Source organism: Crinia signifera, chromosome 5 (genome assembly GCF_055691185.1).
Source record: "Crinia signifera chromosome 5, ASM5569118v1, whole genome shotgun sequence".
Taxonomy (NCBI): domain Eukaryota; kingdom Metazoa; phylum Chordata; class Amphibia; order Anura; family Myobatrachidae; genus Crinia; species Crinia signifera.
In genome coordinates this window covers 282,892,121-282,909,348 of record NC_139221.1, presented here as the reverse complement: position 1 = coordinate 282,909,348, position 17,228 = coordinate 282,892,121, and the positions used below count along the sequence as shown (strand labels likewise).

Genomic DNA, 17,228 nt, shown 5'->3' with positions numbered 1-17,228 from the left:
TGTAATCGTGACAGTTGGGAGGTATGGCATTGGAGGGTAGATGTTTCACTGTCAACATACTATCTACTATCTGCATTGTGTATGTAACCCATTGACTTCTATTAAAATTTGATTTGGTTTTGATATAGGACTTTGTATTACACTGTGCAATTTATATCTATTCAGGCAACTGGCTCCAGACTCGGTTTGGTTGCAGGAAACATTTCCGCTATGGGACTATGCATCATAATTGCTTTTGTTTTCGGCTGGGAAATGGCATTGTTGATTCTAGCTTTGACCCCTGTCCTTGTGACCACTGGTTTACTTGAGACCAGAGCGCTCGTTGGCTTTGCAAATCGAGATAAAAAACAACTTCAACAGGCTGGGAAGGTATCTATTGCTTGTTGTATGTGATTTTTTTAAAATAATGCAACACTTTATTTAAAATATAAAAATGCTTAAAAATTTGTAACAGTCAAAATAAATCTGACCTGGACTGTTCATTGCATGGGGCGTAAATACATTTTGTTTTGCATGTATGCATGCAGGATAAATCCTGGCTGCTTTTGCATGTAGCCCACAAATAACAGAAAGCTGTATTTTTACACTGCAGTTTAGATTTGAGCATGGACACACCCGTTCAAATTTAATTCTTTCTGCACATTTTAAATCTGCCCCACATGCAGTACTTAGATGGGGTGCCTGGTGGCAGGACCCTAATGTCCTGTGTGCAGGTGGGACAGGGAGATGTCTGGTGCACCCAGGCACACCCTAACGTGCCTGGGCGCACATTATTTACCAATCTCTCCTCCCCCTTATATTCAAAAGAATGAAAGCTTGATGTACCTACAACTGCCATCCACTCTACATCTATACACACATCTATACACACACATAGAAGGAGGCTTTTTAAATGGTGAAAATGCTGTGTAGTTTTCATTGTTTTGGGGTCTATAGCTCCGTTTTGGGGTAAAGGTTCCGAAACATTGACAGGACTCCGCATTATGCTTTACTCTCCTTCTAAGCCTGCACCCTTGGATGCTAATCTGTGGTCTTAAACATTCATCAATAGCAATTACCAGTTGTACCTGGTACCTAAGCAGTGTAACAGCTGTAACAATCGTCATGAATCTTATGTCCCTAAATTGCCTCAGTGATGTCACCGGTATGTGTCAGTGATGTCACCGGTATGTGTTAAGCTGGCCATACATCAGAAAGATATTGTACCCAATCATACAATCTCAATTGATTGTAAGATGGATTGTATGCCGATTGTGTGCACATCTTGTGTACACAATCATGCAGCAGATGGATTGTATGACTGATTGTAAGATGGATTGTGTGTAGATTGTGTGCACATCTTGTGTACACAATCATACAATCAATCAGCAGATGGATTGTATGACTGATTGTATGATGGATTGTATGCAGATTGTGTGCACATCTTGTGTACAAAATCATGCAGCAGATGGATTGTATGACTGATCATATGATCGATTGTGTGTAGATTGTGTGTCCAAAAACCACCAAGGACTGCTGGGGATTTCAAGGGCAATTGTACACAATCATGAGTGCAATCGATCTTAAGATCGATCTTTCTGATGTATGGCCAGCTTTAGAATCTGTAATAATAATTGTTCTTCTTTTCTCAACAAATAGATTGCAACTGAAGCCGTAGATAACATTCGAACCGTTGTAGCATTAACCAGAGAGCGAACCTTTGAAGAAATGTACTCTGAGAGCTTACAGAAACCCTACAGGTGTGCAATCATAGTTTATGTAATAATTATACTTTAATCATATCATATGTAACAAGAGAATCCCCAAAGGGGAATAAAAAGCACTCATCAGACTTATGCTGCAGTTGCTGACGTTTCAGTCCTACATGGACCTTTCTCAAGGCTGGCAGTCAATTAGGTAGGTAAGTGGGAACAGGAACATAAGGTAACAGGTATACTTTAGGTCCTTGATTTCCATGGTGACCCACTGCATCCAGCAGTCACCATGGAAACAATGCTGACATCTATCTTGTCAGCTGTGGTCACATTGGGCACCCAAGTGACCGCTACTTCCGGACAGCGGCCGTCACTGCCTCCACACAGAAATATCTGCAACTCCTGGCGCTACCCTTATGCCAGCTGAGTAGTACACACTACATCTACTATACCCACTCACTGTCACCATTTTGTGACAGCGAGCGGTCATGTATTGCGGCTCCAGCGCCGTACATGCCCGATCTGGAACCGGAAGTGATGTCATGCGTTCCATGAGGTGGAAGGCATGTCTGAGCCTTGCACAATTTACAACCTATTTAAGCTAGAACCCCAGTACATGTTACCTCATGTTCCTTTTCCCACTTGTGGCTCTTTTTTTTCTTATACCCACCACTTAATAATGACTGCCGTGATGTGTGCTGCGGCAGAACAGAGCACCTGAAATGTAAGGGAGCCGCGGCAATCAGGGCCGCCTTAACAGCAGTGTGGGCCCCTGGGCAAAACAATGCACTGGGGCCCTTACCCATTCTCCCCTCCTAGGGGTGGGGGGGGTGCTATCAGCAGCAGCTTTGATGTCCCACGGGTGGCAGGGGGCGCTCTATCTTCCACTCAACATGTAGGACCTGGAGCAGTAACTTCTGCTAATTACTCCTTTACTGCACAGGTGGTGGGAGGGAGAACACTAACGTGTGGAAGGGGGCACTGATCTGAATGAAGGGTCCCTTGAAAATGACTTCCAGGGAGGTAGGCTGTGTTTTATACACAGGGGAGGGTTGGATAATGGAGTGGGCTTAATATTTGTAATTTTCCGGTGGAAGGGCAGCTTGTTTGACTGCAGATATCTCCATTATCTTGAACTAGATTTCTTAGCCTTCAATAGTATAAAAACCTAGAGTCCCAACTTTCAGGAGGTGCTGGGAACTTGGGGATCAGAGATCAGGAGCCAGAGCAATCCATTGACAAAAATATAAAACTGTACACCAGATGTTTGTAGCTGGAGCAGGGACCGGCTGCTGGAAGGCTGATATCTCTGGTTCTGGGGATGATAGAGACAAGCTGCTAGTGTCGTCAGAAAGGGAAGAGTCACAGCTTTTGGAATAAACTCTAAGTCAGAGAGAACCTGAGAAATATGACTGGGAATTGCACTTAACAGGTTGGATGTGGACTGCTGCTTTGAAGTTGGATATCTCCAGTTCCCCAGGGCCGATTTTCAAAATACTGGTATCTCTGGAAAAAAGGGATCCTCAGCTATCAGCATAGGACTCTTATACACCTGGGGCCCCTGAGCAAGTGCCCATATGAAAAGACGGCCCTGGCGGCAATTGCATTAGAATAGGGTAGGGGCACTACGGGCAATGAGTACAGTTTAAGGTTGTAATACCAACAGCTTAATGCTGACTGCCCTGATGTGGGCTGTAGTATGTGGGCAATACATGTCCTGTGCATTGGGAATTGAGGAAGTGATAGCTAATTAATCATATATAGTGATAGTAGTAGTAGTAGTAGTAGTAGTAGTAATACTGCGGTAAGGCATTGCTGATAGGTACCTCATACATGAATATTTATGTGTCTTTCATGTAGTTATTTCATGCGTTATACCACTTTGTAAAATGAAATGATTTACCTTCATAGACAAAATTAGCATTTACAGTATCAATCTATTTTTCCAATGAAGTTCATGGGGTAAGTGTAATACGGCACGAGAAGGTATGGGAGTTTGTTGAAAATAGCCGTATTTTTAAAGCAGCAATAATCTACAAGCCAAAACCAACCTGGTTTTGCAATGCATATGATTGCCACTTTAAAAATATGTCCATCCTCGGACAATCTCTCGCTACTTTGGCTTCTCCCATCCTATTACATTTAGCTCTATATCAAACATAGAATAGTACAATATATAAATCTGTTACTTGTGATTAAACCTTTTGCTCCCTTATTAGTGATGTCACAGGGTCGTAAATGACTATCTTTCAGGAACTCTCAGCGCAAGGCCCAGATATACGGCATCTGTTTTGCATTCAGTCAGTCATTTATACATTTCACCTACGCCGCAGCTTACCGATTTGGAGCTTTAATGATTGTATTGGGGAGGATGAACGCAGAGGAAGTATTCCTGTAAGTATTGGTATTTATGTACCTGTCTGTCATTAGGTTGTGTTTCCACACGTCACCATCTGCAGCCAAACAGAGTTATCTAAAGACAAAGGGGGTTATTCCGACCTAATCGGTGCTGTGCAAATTCACACGGCAACCACTGATCGAACTTCTACGCATGATATCTGATCACAGGACTCTGCTAAATAACCCTGCAGCAAATAGGCATGAATTAGGGCCAAAATGCATATATGTAAATGCATGAGAATCCATAGCAACAAATCACACATTTTGTTCATTGAATATACTCCAAGGAAATGCCATCAAATGGAACATAATAACATACTTGCCTAGATTTTTTCTTTGACCTTGGCGAGAGTTCCCAGAAGAGAAATGCAGATGAAGACACTTCGGGGGACATTTACCAAAATGGATTCGTAGAAAAAAGGTGTATTCGTAGGGAGAAATACACCTTTTTTTTACGAATTTGTATTTTCGGGATTTACAATCCCAAAAATACAACAATTCGTAGTCCTAAAGATGGAACATTCGTATTTGTAGTTACAAATACGAATGCCCTACACCATCGATAGGATACGACAGAAATCACCATTCAAAAGAATGGTGGTTTCTGATTTACTAAGCAGCCGTACTGATAATACAGCTGCTTAGTGGTGTAAAACACCCACGCAAATACGACAGGAAAATAGAACACCATTTTCCTGTTCTATTTGCGTTTTAGCCTGCACGGATCAGTCATGGTTTCGGGGTGTCGGTTTGTTTTTTTGCCAAGACACTTACCTGGACTACGTCGCGCTGGGACAGGTGAGTATGGTTTCCTTCCACAGCTTCCCAAATGGATTTCGTCGGATCCGGACGGCGACAGCGACGGTCGACATGGAGGAAGAAGACGACACAGGACCAGAAGACGCCGACACAGGACATCAGGGCTACCTACGGAAAGAAGATAGGTAAGTATTAGTATGTGTGGGCTTTGTATGTAATAAAGTTTTATTTTAAAAGTGTATCAGTGTGTTTTGTGCACTATTTTTTTACCTGTGGAACTACAAGTGCCAGCGGGCCCTTTAATGCCCAGCAGGCTGGGACTTGTGGTTCTCCAAGTCCCAGCTTGCTGGGGAGGCTTGCTGGCACTTGTAGTGCCACAGTAAAAAACAATAGTTTAACCTTATTTTTACACCATAATCAGCCCGATGCCCACCGCCCAGGGGCATCGGGGACAGTACCAGGCTTCAGCCTGGTCAGGTAAGTCCTGGAGGGGGGGGACCCCTTCATTGGGGGGGTCCCCACTCCCCCAGGGCCCCTGGCCAGGCTGACTGGTCGGTAGGGTTAATGCTTTGGCCGGGGGGACTTGCATAAAAAGTCTCCCCCCGGCTGTGGCATTACCCTGCCGGCTGGTTGTGCCTGGGACTGGTTCTTGAAATACGGGGGACCCCTAGTCATTTTGTCCCCCGTATTTTGGGAACCAGCCCCGGACCTGGAGCCTGGGGCTGGTTGTTAAAAATCGGGGAACCCCTATTTGTCGGGTTCCCTGATTTTTAATTACCGGCCCCGGCTCCTTCAGCCTGGTGCTGGTTACAGCTGTGGGGGGGACCCCACGCCGTTTTTTTTTTTATTTATTTATTTTTCTTTTTTTTTTTACACACTGCAGCCTGCACGGATCTGACTGATCCGTGCAGACTGCTAGAAATAATTCGTATTAGCAGCCGTATATACGGCTGCTAATACGGATGGCTACACCATCGGAGGGTTACAAAGCAGTCGTATATGACTGCTTTGTAAATCCCCCTCCGGAACACGAGTTTGCATACGACTTAAACAGTCGTATGCAACCGTAGGGAAAAAACCAATACGAAAAACTAGGTTTTTCATATTGGTAAATTTCCCCCTTCATTAAGGTCCCACTCGCGGGGATACAAAGCTTCTTTATGAACAGGGGGTGGAGCTATGAGGACATTATAGATTCAAAATCACATGTTTAGTGTGTCCCCTTCATTACGCCCATTTCTCTAAGGTGGTCTCCCCATAAATCTGAGTCACCTGCATATTCTGGCAGAGTCAGCTTATGACCATGCCACAGTGTAACAGTACCTGAATCAGAGTTGATTGCAGGTTTATTTATTATTTATTTATTAACAGTTTCTTATATAGCGCACACATATTCCACAGCGCTTTACAGAGAATATTTGAACATTCACATCAGTCCCTGCCCCAGTGGAGCTTACAATCTATATTCCCTACCACATGTACACGCACACACAGACATTCTAGGGTAAATTTTAATTGTTGGGAGCCAATTAGCCTACCAGTATATTTTTGGATTGTGGGAGGAAACCGGAGAACCCGGAGGAAACCCACGTAAGCACGGGGAGAATATACAAACTCCGCACAGATAGGGCCATGGTGGGAATTGAACTCATGACATCAGTGCTGTGAGGCAGTAATGCTAACCACTACACCGTCTGTACTGCCATATTGCAATACCGTCCGTATTGCAAATGCAAAATCTTTCTCAAGTGGACAAAACCATGTGGCACTGCAGGTGGGGCAAATGTTACGTGCAGAGAGATTAAAGGTGCCCATACACTAGTCCAGGGGCCCTCAAACTATTTTGCTCTGGGACCCCATCAGACAACAAAAATAATGACTGGACCCCAGCAAGTTACTGCAGAGGGTCATCACATCACATGTGTAGTCAGCAGACATCACATGTGTAGTCATCAGACAGCACATACATGGCAGCATTGTGGGGGCACAAAATGATGGAAGGAGTCTGAAGTAACAGACAATTCAACAGATTGTTCAGACTCCTTGAATCACTGACTGAGATTAGAAAAGTCATCAGCCTGATGGTCAGCAACATGGAGTCGCGACCCCATGCTGAGAAGGTCGGGACCCACTTTGGGGTAAGGACCCACAGTTTGAGAACCGCTGCACTAGTCTGATTTGGGGCCTTTTTATCTTATTTCAAAGGACTGGGCTGAGAAATCATATGAAAAGTGTCAAATCGGATGTGTTTTGTCTTCGACTACAATCTGGTAGGTGGCACCCGGGGATTAGAATGAACACATAATTGTTAGTTATCACCTGTCTCAATGTACCATGGTGGGTAAAGTTCTGAAGTTGACTGCCAGATGGCTTTGCCAATGTAACTTACTGATGGAACCATTACTTAATGTACATTGTGCTACAACACCAGCTGGGCAGCCTAAAGCCAAAGTCTCTTTCACACACCACAAGCATTAGATCCTACATGCACATGGGCAGTATGAATGGCGAGTCCCTGAGCGCCCATTCCTGTGTGTTCCCAGCATTGCAAGGGCCCTGTACCTCGCAGTATTGGGTAGGCACCTTAAGATTTGGCTGGGGTGTGTTCAAACTGAAATCTATATTACAGTATAAAAATAAAGCAGCCAGTATTTACCCTGCACAGAAACAAAATAACTCCCCCAAATCTAACTCTCTCTGCACATGTTACATCTGCGACACCTGCAGTGCAGCACGATTTTGCCCATTTGAGAAAGATTTGCATTTGCAATCAATTCTGAATCAGGCCCTTTAACAAGGTCAGTAGTTACATACTGTAGAGATGGCATGATAATGAGACACTACTGTACTTGTGCCCATTGTTACATTGACAAGTGTTAATTAGTGGACTATTAGTTTGATGTAGCTAACATGGAATAATACTACATGGTGCAGTATATTGGAGAGGGAATGAATTAGTGAGCAATGAAAGTTGTGTATTCTAAATATCCACTTTATTTTTTGGTGTCTCATTTTAGTAACTTTTGCCTTATGTTCCAGGGTGTTTTCCTTACTGACATATGGAGCTATAAATGCTGGACAGACTTTATCCTTTGCTCCTGATTACGCTAAAGCAAAGTCTGCAGCTTCACATCTCTTCCAGTTGTTCCAAAGTGAGCCAGCTATTGACAGCTACAGCCAGGAGGGACAGATGCCGGTAAGTCATATTTTACCACACTCCTGAATGCTGCATTGATTTTTTGCGGGTAGTCCTCCCATAAAATAATGTGGCTTTCCCACAACCAAGTAAAGCGGGCAGGATTGTCGGTTACTCACTAGCAAGGAGCCGCGGGAGAAAGGCAGGGCTAAATGACTGGATTGCATCAGTAAGCTCTACCCCCTCACCATAGACTAAGGCATCATGGATCCTTGACTCTGTTGGGGGTAGGGCCTATTGAAAAGACCATTCAGCCCTGCCCCTGAAGTGTTATGCAGTGTCTCCTATCTGGGTTTCCCCCAGAGAAAAAATTTACAAAGTATGTAATTATGCGGTGACACCACCAATGTGTATATACCATGTGTGTGTGTGTGTGTGTGTGACTGCACTGATACCTCTTGGCGTGTAATATGTTCTTTTTTTAACTAGGAAAAATTTCAAGGAAATATAGAACTGCGCCAAGTTTCCTTCAATTATCCATCTCGCCCGGATGTGCCAGTGCTGCAAGAGCTATCTGTCATGATATCCAGCGGGCAAACTGTGGCGTTTGTGGGCAGCAGTGGGTGTGGGAAGAGCACCTCTGTCCAGCTGCTGCAGAGGTTCTATGACCCGCACCAGGGAGAAGTGGTGAGAACTGGGATTTCATTTATACTGGTTTATAGACATGTGCTAAATAGTTAAATATTCACTACTATATAATAAGGTAGAGCTGGGTACACTTTTTGTAGAATCTACATTCAGACCTCGGACCTACTAGTCCGATCTGATCTGTAGTGTGTATGATTAATCAACCTCTAATTTCATTGAATTCTGGTCACCTACTTGGGTCAAAAGATTTTTATTCCAGCTGAATGCTGGATGCTCTGGTGACTGATATGTCCATTTCTTCTACAGATTCCTCACTCTAGTAGCATAAACCTTTGTGGGCAGTCTGACAGTACTGCGTAGATAAGTTTACAGACTTTGGAGCAGATGTATTAAGCCTTAACAAGAGATAAATGCAAAGGTGATAAAGGGCCAGATTCTCTAAGCTCAAAGCTGATAAAACGGAGAGTGATAAACAGCCAGCCAATCAGTTCCATGTCACAGGCTGTGTTTGAAAAATGTCAGACATGAGCTGATTGGCTGGCTGTTTATCACTCTCCATTTTATCACTTTTGAAGCTTAGAGAATCTGGCCCACTGAGAGATAAACATCCAACCAATCAGCTCCTTACTGACTTTTTTCAAACACAGCCTGTAACATGGCAGTTAGCAGGTGATTGGCTGGATGTTTATCTCTCTTTATCATCCTTGCATTTATCTCTTGTTAAGGCTTAATACATCTGCCCCTTTGTTATTTATAAAAAAATAATTAATAAAAAAAAAAAAGTGAGGTCACCACTGGGGGTGATTCAACATCATTTGGTCCCCAGCGTATTTTTTGGTTTACTCTGATAGAAATAAAAGTCAGTTTAGACTGACTTTTATTCCCGAAGGGGAGAGAAATCGGTACTTGTGTAGTTTCACGGCGCCAGCAAGGCAGCTTGCTACTTCCGGGTCTGTGTCCCCTTGAGGGGCTCGCTGCGCTCGCCCACGCTTCGGGCTCGGTGGCTCGCTACGGTCACCACACTATCTAAAATCAACTCCATGCCAATGTGGATAGTGGGGGTATGAACTATCCATGTTGGCATGGAGTTGATTTTAGAAAGTGTGGCAAGCGTGAGGGGACTCCGACCCGGAAGTAGCGCGCGGCCATGCTGGCGCCGTGAAACTACACAAGAACCGAGAAATCATTTGATGCTGCACAACTGAGATTCTACCCAAGATACTGTAAGATTCTGTACCTTAGCCCAACTCCCTTATTCGAGTAAATTGAACACATATATTATTTCCTGCTATTCACCAATACCACACTTTATCTGCATGATAGCATTGCCATATTTCCAGAAGAGGATAGTGGTTATATAGTATAATATATATTTGGGAAACATGCCAAACGCTTATTGCTCATAATCCAACAAGCTCTGAATGTTTCACCTTTGTCTTTCCAGATGTTTGATAGCATCGATGCTAAGCGATTAAATGTACAGTGGTTGCGATCTCAGGTCGGCATCGTCTCGCAGGAGCCGGTGCTGTTTGACTGCAGCATTGCTGAGAATATCGCCTATGGAGACAACTCCCGCCAGGTATCAATGGAAGAAATACAGCAGGCGGCAATGTCAGCCAACATTCACTCCTTCATCGAGAGTCTGCCAGAGGTAATACTAATGTAAAATATTTAGATAGATAGATCCCTGCCCACAGCCTAGCCCCCACTCCCCACCCACATATTAAACCAAACCTTCCCCATAGTGCCTAACCTCTAACCTTCCCCCATTCCCCCAATGTAGCCCAACCGATTTCCGATTTCAATAAAACAGATCCGACTTTAAAACAAGTCAGATCTGTTTTGTTGGAAACGCCCATAGATTGTCGAATTCACATCTGTTTCTCGACAATCCATGTCCATTTTTTCCACTCGGCAGGCGGAACATTGACTTCCACCTGTCGAGTTGCAGGCGAGCCGACCACAAACGTCCCGTGATTCTGACAGTTGAAATTCCACATTGAATACCCCCGAAACTTGTATTGTACATGTATTGTCTCATGGAACTAAAGCATCTGATTTATGTTATTAATTATCCAGAAATATAGCACTTCAGTGGGCGGGAAGGGAACACAGCTGTCCGGGGGCCAGAAGCAGAGGATTGCCATTGCCCGGGCTCTTATCCGTGCCCCAAAACTGTTACTGCTGGATGAAGCCACGTCCGCTTTAGACAATGAAAGTGAAAAGGTGAGAATGGAACATCGTAATTAGAGGGAGAGTTATAAAACCTTCTAAAGAGGGCAGTTTAATGTGCTGCCTATGGCAACCAATCAGACTCTAGGCCTGATTCAGAGATATAACCAATGGTCAGCGCACATCTAGCTGGTAGTAGAACTGCCCATGCGCAGCTTACACAACTTGACCGAACCAAACCGATGGTCACTATAGTGATCCCAGTCAGCCTTTATAGACGCTGCACTCAGGATGCAGAAAGCAATGCAGGAGGTGTGTGTGTATTTCATATAGACAACTCCTGCTGCATTTCCATCCTGTTGATGGAATTGCAAAGCCACTTGTGTTCATCCCTTTAATTCTGCACATCTCTGAATCAGGTGCTCTGACCAATATTGTATAGAATGTTCTAGCAACACCTCTACTTGTCCTGTTTCGAAGGATTGACAAGTATTTATTTGCATTACATTTTATTTGCAAAACTCAGAGCCTCTGGTCGTGTTTATGCCTAATATAGGAATGGGCAATGCTTTTACTGGCTGTGTCTTGCTAGTAGTACCATTGAATTTTAAAGATCTGGCGTAATAAACACATTCAGAAACACCGGGTTTTACAACCAGATGCTTTGTAAATAAACCCCTTAAGCCCCATACACACTCTATGAGCTATCTCAGCAGTGCCTCCCTGTCAGCTCACGGCAAATGATATCATTCAGTGATGTCATCGGGACCCGCTGGACATTCCGGTCATTGGCTAGACCTGCATCTTCCACAGACAGACTAGACGAGATAGTAAATGATATTGCTCACAAGGGTCCTTCTCAGCGATATCTTTCACTTTCCCCTCTAGTGTGTGTGGGGCTTTAGTATCTTACTTTTTTTTTTATTATATTATATTATATTATTACATATAGTCAAAGTCCTTTCTGAGAGTGCTCTAACTCCTAATTACTTGTCGGGTGCTTGTAATATGTGAGTAAACCCCACCCCCTGTCAAACATCCCACCCCCCCCCCCACACACACACACACACACACACACGAGAAAATGTGGTGCCCCCTAGCAACTGGAGTTTATTTTTGAATGCCAACACAGTAAATGTTAGATTTATTTTCTTTCTAATCTAGATAAATCCAGTGTATTAGGAATATGAACAGCAGGAAAATCTGGATGATAAATATTTACTGTGGTAAATATTTGGGCAACCTCTCCAATGGTAGATGGGCTAAGCAGAGAAAAATGCAATCAATATATAGTTTTGATATGAAATACATGAAATACAGTAGCTGACATTTACAGTTTATGCATGATGCAACTAAATTCCCTTTAATAATTGGCCTGTTAAGTAGTGGAACCATCATTCAGTTCATCTAAAGTTTCTTGAGTATATATTTAGAAAGTCCTGATACACTAAGAGAATTTTAGACATTTAGAGGAGACACATCTTGTCACTACTGAGGGCAGGGCCAGGCTGCACATTACTAGACCCCATTCCGAAAATACAGTGAATCACAGGTACATAAGGCACTGCAATTCCCAGTATAATCTCCTCATCCTGCCTGCTACACAGAGCCTCATCACTTGTATCTCTATGCTGCAGTTATATGCACACAGACATTATCTGCTTTGCTCACTACAGTATCATTTGTATCCTATACAGGTTGTACAACAAGCACTAGATCAAGCGAGGAAAGGAAGGACTTGTATCATGATCGCACACAGACTGTCCACAGTACAGAATGCGGATCTTATTGTTGTCATGAAGAACGGGAGGATAATAGAACACGGAACTCATCAGCAGCTTCTAGCCAAGCAAGGGGCGTATTATCACCTTGTAAATGCACAGACTATAACGTAAATATACAAAAACGCAAAACAAGTCTGGATATAAGTCCGCTGGTGCTCTATAGTAGAGTGCACACTGTATCAGCCTAAGAGGAGAGATCGTTGCTATGTAAGGCAATGCAATGAATAGAAATGATGCACAGGTATGTGTATAAGTAGGTGTGAAGATAAGGTACAGTACATTATGTGTGAGGATAAGGTACTACTACGTGCTGCCAAGTATGAGTTGTCTCTGAAGTCACTAATGTGAGTATTGAGGCCCAACCGATACTCAACACTGATAAAGACCTTTTGTCCACCTCATTGAATGTCATCAATAGAATAATTAATATATAAGATGTTAAATAATAATTGCTGATGGAGTGGTTTATTTCATTATCTATAAAGCACTAGTGGCTGCAGCCAGTGTTAATTACACCTCCTTGATATATAATAATCTAATGACTTAATGACTTAATCTTTAACCCCTGATATCCAAAACTAAGAAAAACAAGTTGTCAGCTATTGTTGGTGCATAACACCCCACATGGCCCTGCAACCTGTATATGTCCTTTGTTTTCAAATTTGAATTTTAAATTGCATTGATTATAAAAATAAGACATACAATAAAATATAATATGCATCAATAATATACCAAAATGCTGTTCTATATATTTATCTACAGCTACTGAAAGTATTTATATATATATTCTTTCAGTTATTATTAGTAAACCTCTTGTGAGTTAGTTTTTTAGGTTAATTCATGATTTTAGGCAAATTTTTAGATTTTCTGAAATAGTTTCTTTTTTCGTTAATAACAAAAAAAATATTTATCAAAAGTATAGAAAGTTTTTAATGATCAACTTCTGAATTTGTTGTTCTAAAACACCCTTTTAAAGTACAATTTTAATAAATTATTACTTACCACATTACACGTGAGTATATGTTTTGGGAATTCCCAAATGTTTGTAAATTGTTTTACTGATTTCTATACATTATCCTTGATAGACAATGGATTGCAGTTAACTTCACAGAGCCATCCGATGATTTTTAATTCATGGAAATTATTAACACTAGAAAAATATATAATTTGAATTATAATAACTGCAAAAGAGAAGTAGTCAGACTCCCGACACTGGAATCAAAATGCTCACAACGCCAACAAAAGCTGAAGGTGAGTATAAGGGTTACGGTCAGTTGTAGGCATAGGGCCAGATGTATCAAGCTTCAGAAAGTGATAAAACGGAGAGTGATAAAACGGAGCCTCAGTTCCTACCTGTCATGTTACAGACTGGGTTTGAAAAATGACAGGTAGAAGCTGATTCCCTGGCTGTTTATCACTCTCCATTTTATCACTTTCAGAAGCTTGATGCATCTGGCCCTTAGGCATTAGACAGAGGGTTAGGCTGCAAAAGGAGACAATTAGGGTTAGACAGCAGGAGGGGGCATTTAGGGTTAGGCTGCAGGAGGGGTTTATTAGGGTTAAAATACTCACTAGAATCGGCATCTTTGATCAAAAGTTTTAAAACAGCAACAGGGTTCCTGTTGCTGTTTTAAAGCCACTGATCATTGGCGGCTTTGACAAACTGCATGTTAGTAAATCTAGCCCTAAATCTAAAGGTGCGTCCACACTGGCCGGTATATATCGATGCACCATCGGCCAGTGTGTACAATCAATTTATAAAGGCGTTGTTCACAGATATATCGCATCAGCTGTGCAACACAGCCCATGCCTGATATATCTAAAGATATATTGGTGCATTGACCTGTGTGTCGGGGCAATCCGCTGATCACTCATAGGGCGGTTTCACACTGTCCGGCTCCTGCCGGACGGGAAATTACCGCACGGCTTAAAAGCCGTGCCGCCCCTACAGTGTGTGATGGACAGCTCTGTGTCCATTCACACTGGACGGTCACGGCGCGGCCGCCGGGTAGCAGCCGGATCTTACCACTGCAGTGTCCGGCTGCCGTGCCGTGGCCATCCCGTTCTGCCCATTCAGTGTGGTGTGGAAGGCAATGGGCGCCTTCACACACCACGGAAATTACCGGATACTTACGCCCGCCCCCATGTGACGAGTAGGGCGGGCGTACACCCCGTCAGACTGGAAATGCCAGTCAAACTGTTTGGACCCACCCCCATGTGACGAGGGGGCGGGGCCACAGGATCTCCAAACCGGACCATGTGAAAGGTCCAGAAATCCGGCTAAAAGCCGGACAAAGTGGGTCCGGCTTTTTTCCGTCCGGTCAAAACCGGAGTGTATGAAACCAGCCTTACAGCCATGTCGAGAGCCACCGGTGATTGACAGCTCCTGCTCCTGCCCATTTCTGATGGATCTAGCAGCGTGTATGGAGAACATGTTGCCCGATCTGTCTGTAGATATGTCTGCAGATTGATTGATCTGCAGATATATGTATTAGATAGTGTGTACCCAGCTTTAGTCTCCTCTTTCCTTTGTATTTCATTAATAAACTTAGTAAATGATTAATATATAATAATATTCTTGTGATGCTCCCTGGCCTCTAGGATTTGTTGCAGAACAACAGAGCTCTTTATTACTGTCTTTTGGGGGAAATTTACTAAGATGGGAGTTCTATATCACATGGGATGTTGCTATGGGCAACAAAGCAGAATCGACTTCCCATTTATTTAGCACCTTCCAGAAAATACATAGTACGTGGAAGGCACTGGGAAACTTGGCTACTTTTCTGGCTGTCCGGGAGACCCAACTGAAATCCAAGGTTCTTATGGCAACCATTAACTTGTGTGATAAAATAATCATATACTGTAGCAACTGGGGAAAGCGGCTACAATCTGACCCAACATTAGTGGTATAATGCCACTGGAGTTTCTGCCACTATGGATAACCCAGAATATAAGAGATATAATAAAACTGTGTAATAAAAAATGACCTGTACTATGCATCACAGCAGAGCAGTGGGTAGCAGGGGGGACTCACACCTGTCCGATTACTCGCTGCCTAGCGAACAGGTCCGAATGAGGCCCTCAGACATAATCTTATTGAGATGAACTGTGCATAGTATACTCCCCCCCCCCCCCCCACCCTCCATCCGGATATGGCCATGCCCCTTTTCAGCACACGGCCATGCAACTGACTCATCAGCCCTACAGAAATCAATACACTTCTCTGTATAAATTTAGCCTTAAGTGTGTGGAATTTCCCAGTCATTTCTGTTCTGCTGGGTCCTATAATAGCCCAATTACACGTAAAGGAGAATTTGAAGATTGTGTTCGCGTCGCCTCGTACGGAGCCTCGCAGTTCCCGGCACACTTTTATTTATATCCCTCTTTGCCCACTGGGATAGTGAAGTATGAACAAGTCAGTTTACCCCAAAAATCATGAAAAAGTCATGTTGGCCATTTGCATGTCAACATTTTGCTTGTGTCGACATTTTGTCCATGACGACCTAAGACATGTTGACTTTTTTCATAGGTCAGCCATCTGCCCATGTCGACCTAAGGCATGCCGACCTTTTGTGGGTCAACCAAAAGTGGTCGCCCTATTGACCAAAGTGGCTCCCGAATTTCTCAGCATGGGGTCACAACTCCATGTTGCTGACTATCAGGCTGATGACTTTTCTAATCTCAGTCAGTGATTAGAGGAGTCTGAAAAACCTGTTGAATTGTCTGTTACTTCAGACTCCTCCCATTCGTTTGTGCCTCCACAATGCTGCCATGTATGTGCTGTCTGCTGCCTACACATGTGATGTGATGGGTTATGGTATATTAGACTCCTCCCATCACTCTGTGCCTCCACACTGCTGCCATGTATGTGCTGTATGCTGACTACACATGTGATGTGATGGGTTATGGTATATTAGACTCCTCCCATCATTTAGTGCCACCACAATGCTGCCATGTATGTGCTGTCTGCTGACTACACATGTGATGTGATGGGTTATGGTATATTAGACTCCTCCCATCACTCTATGTGCCACCACAATGCTGCCATGTATGTGCTGTCTGCTGACTACACATGTGATATGATGGGTTATGGTATATTAGACTTCTCCCATCACTCTGTGCCTCCACAATGCTGCCATGTATGTGCTGTCTGCTGACTACACATGTGATATGATGGGTTATGGTATATTAGACTCCTCCCATCACTCTGTGCCTCCACAATGCTGCCATGCGTGTGCTGTCTGCTGACTACACATGTGATATGATGGGTTATGGTATATTAGACTCCTCCCATCACTCTGTGCCTCCACAATGCTGCCATGTATGTGCTGTCTGCTGACTACACATGTGATGTGATGGGTTATGGTATATTAGACTCCTCCCATCACTCTGTGCCTCCACACTGCTGCCATGTATGTGCTGTATGCTGACTACACATGTGATGTGATGGGTTATGGTATATTAGACTCCTCCCATCATTTAGTGCCACCACAATGCTGCCATGTATGTGCTGTCTGCTGACTACACATGTGATGTGATGGGTTATGGTATATTAGACTCCTCCCATCACTCTATGTGCCACCACAATGCTGCCATGTATGTGCTGTCTGCTGACTACACATGTGATATGATGGG

General features: G+C 43.4%; 1 pseudogene; it reads left to right on the top strand.

Annotated features, from left to right (window-relative positions):
• The window catches only part of LOC146005808 (ATP-binding cassette sub-family B member 5-like), a 44,983-nt pseudogene extending 40,891 nt beyond the window's left edge, over positions 1-4,092 (top strand).
• The last annotated feature ends 13,136 nt before the right edge of the window (positions 4,093-17,228 follow it).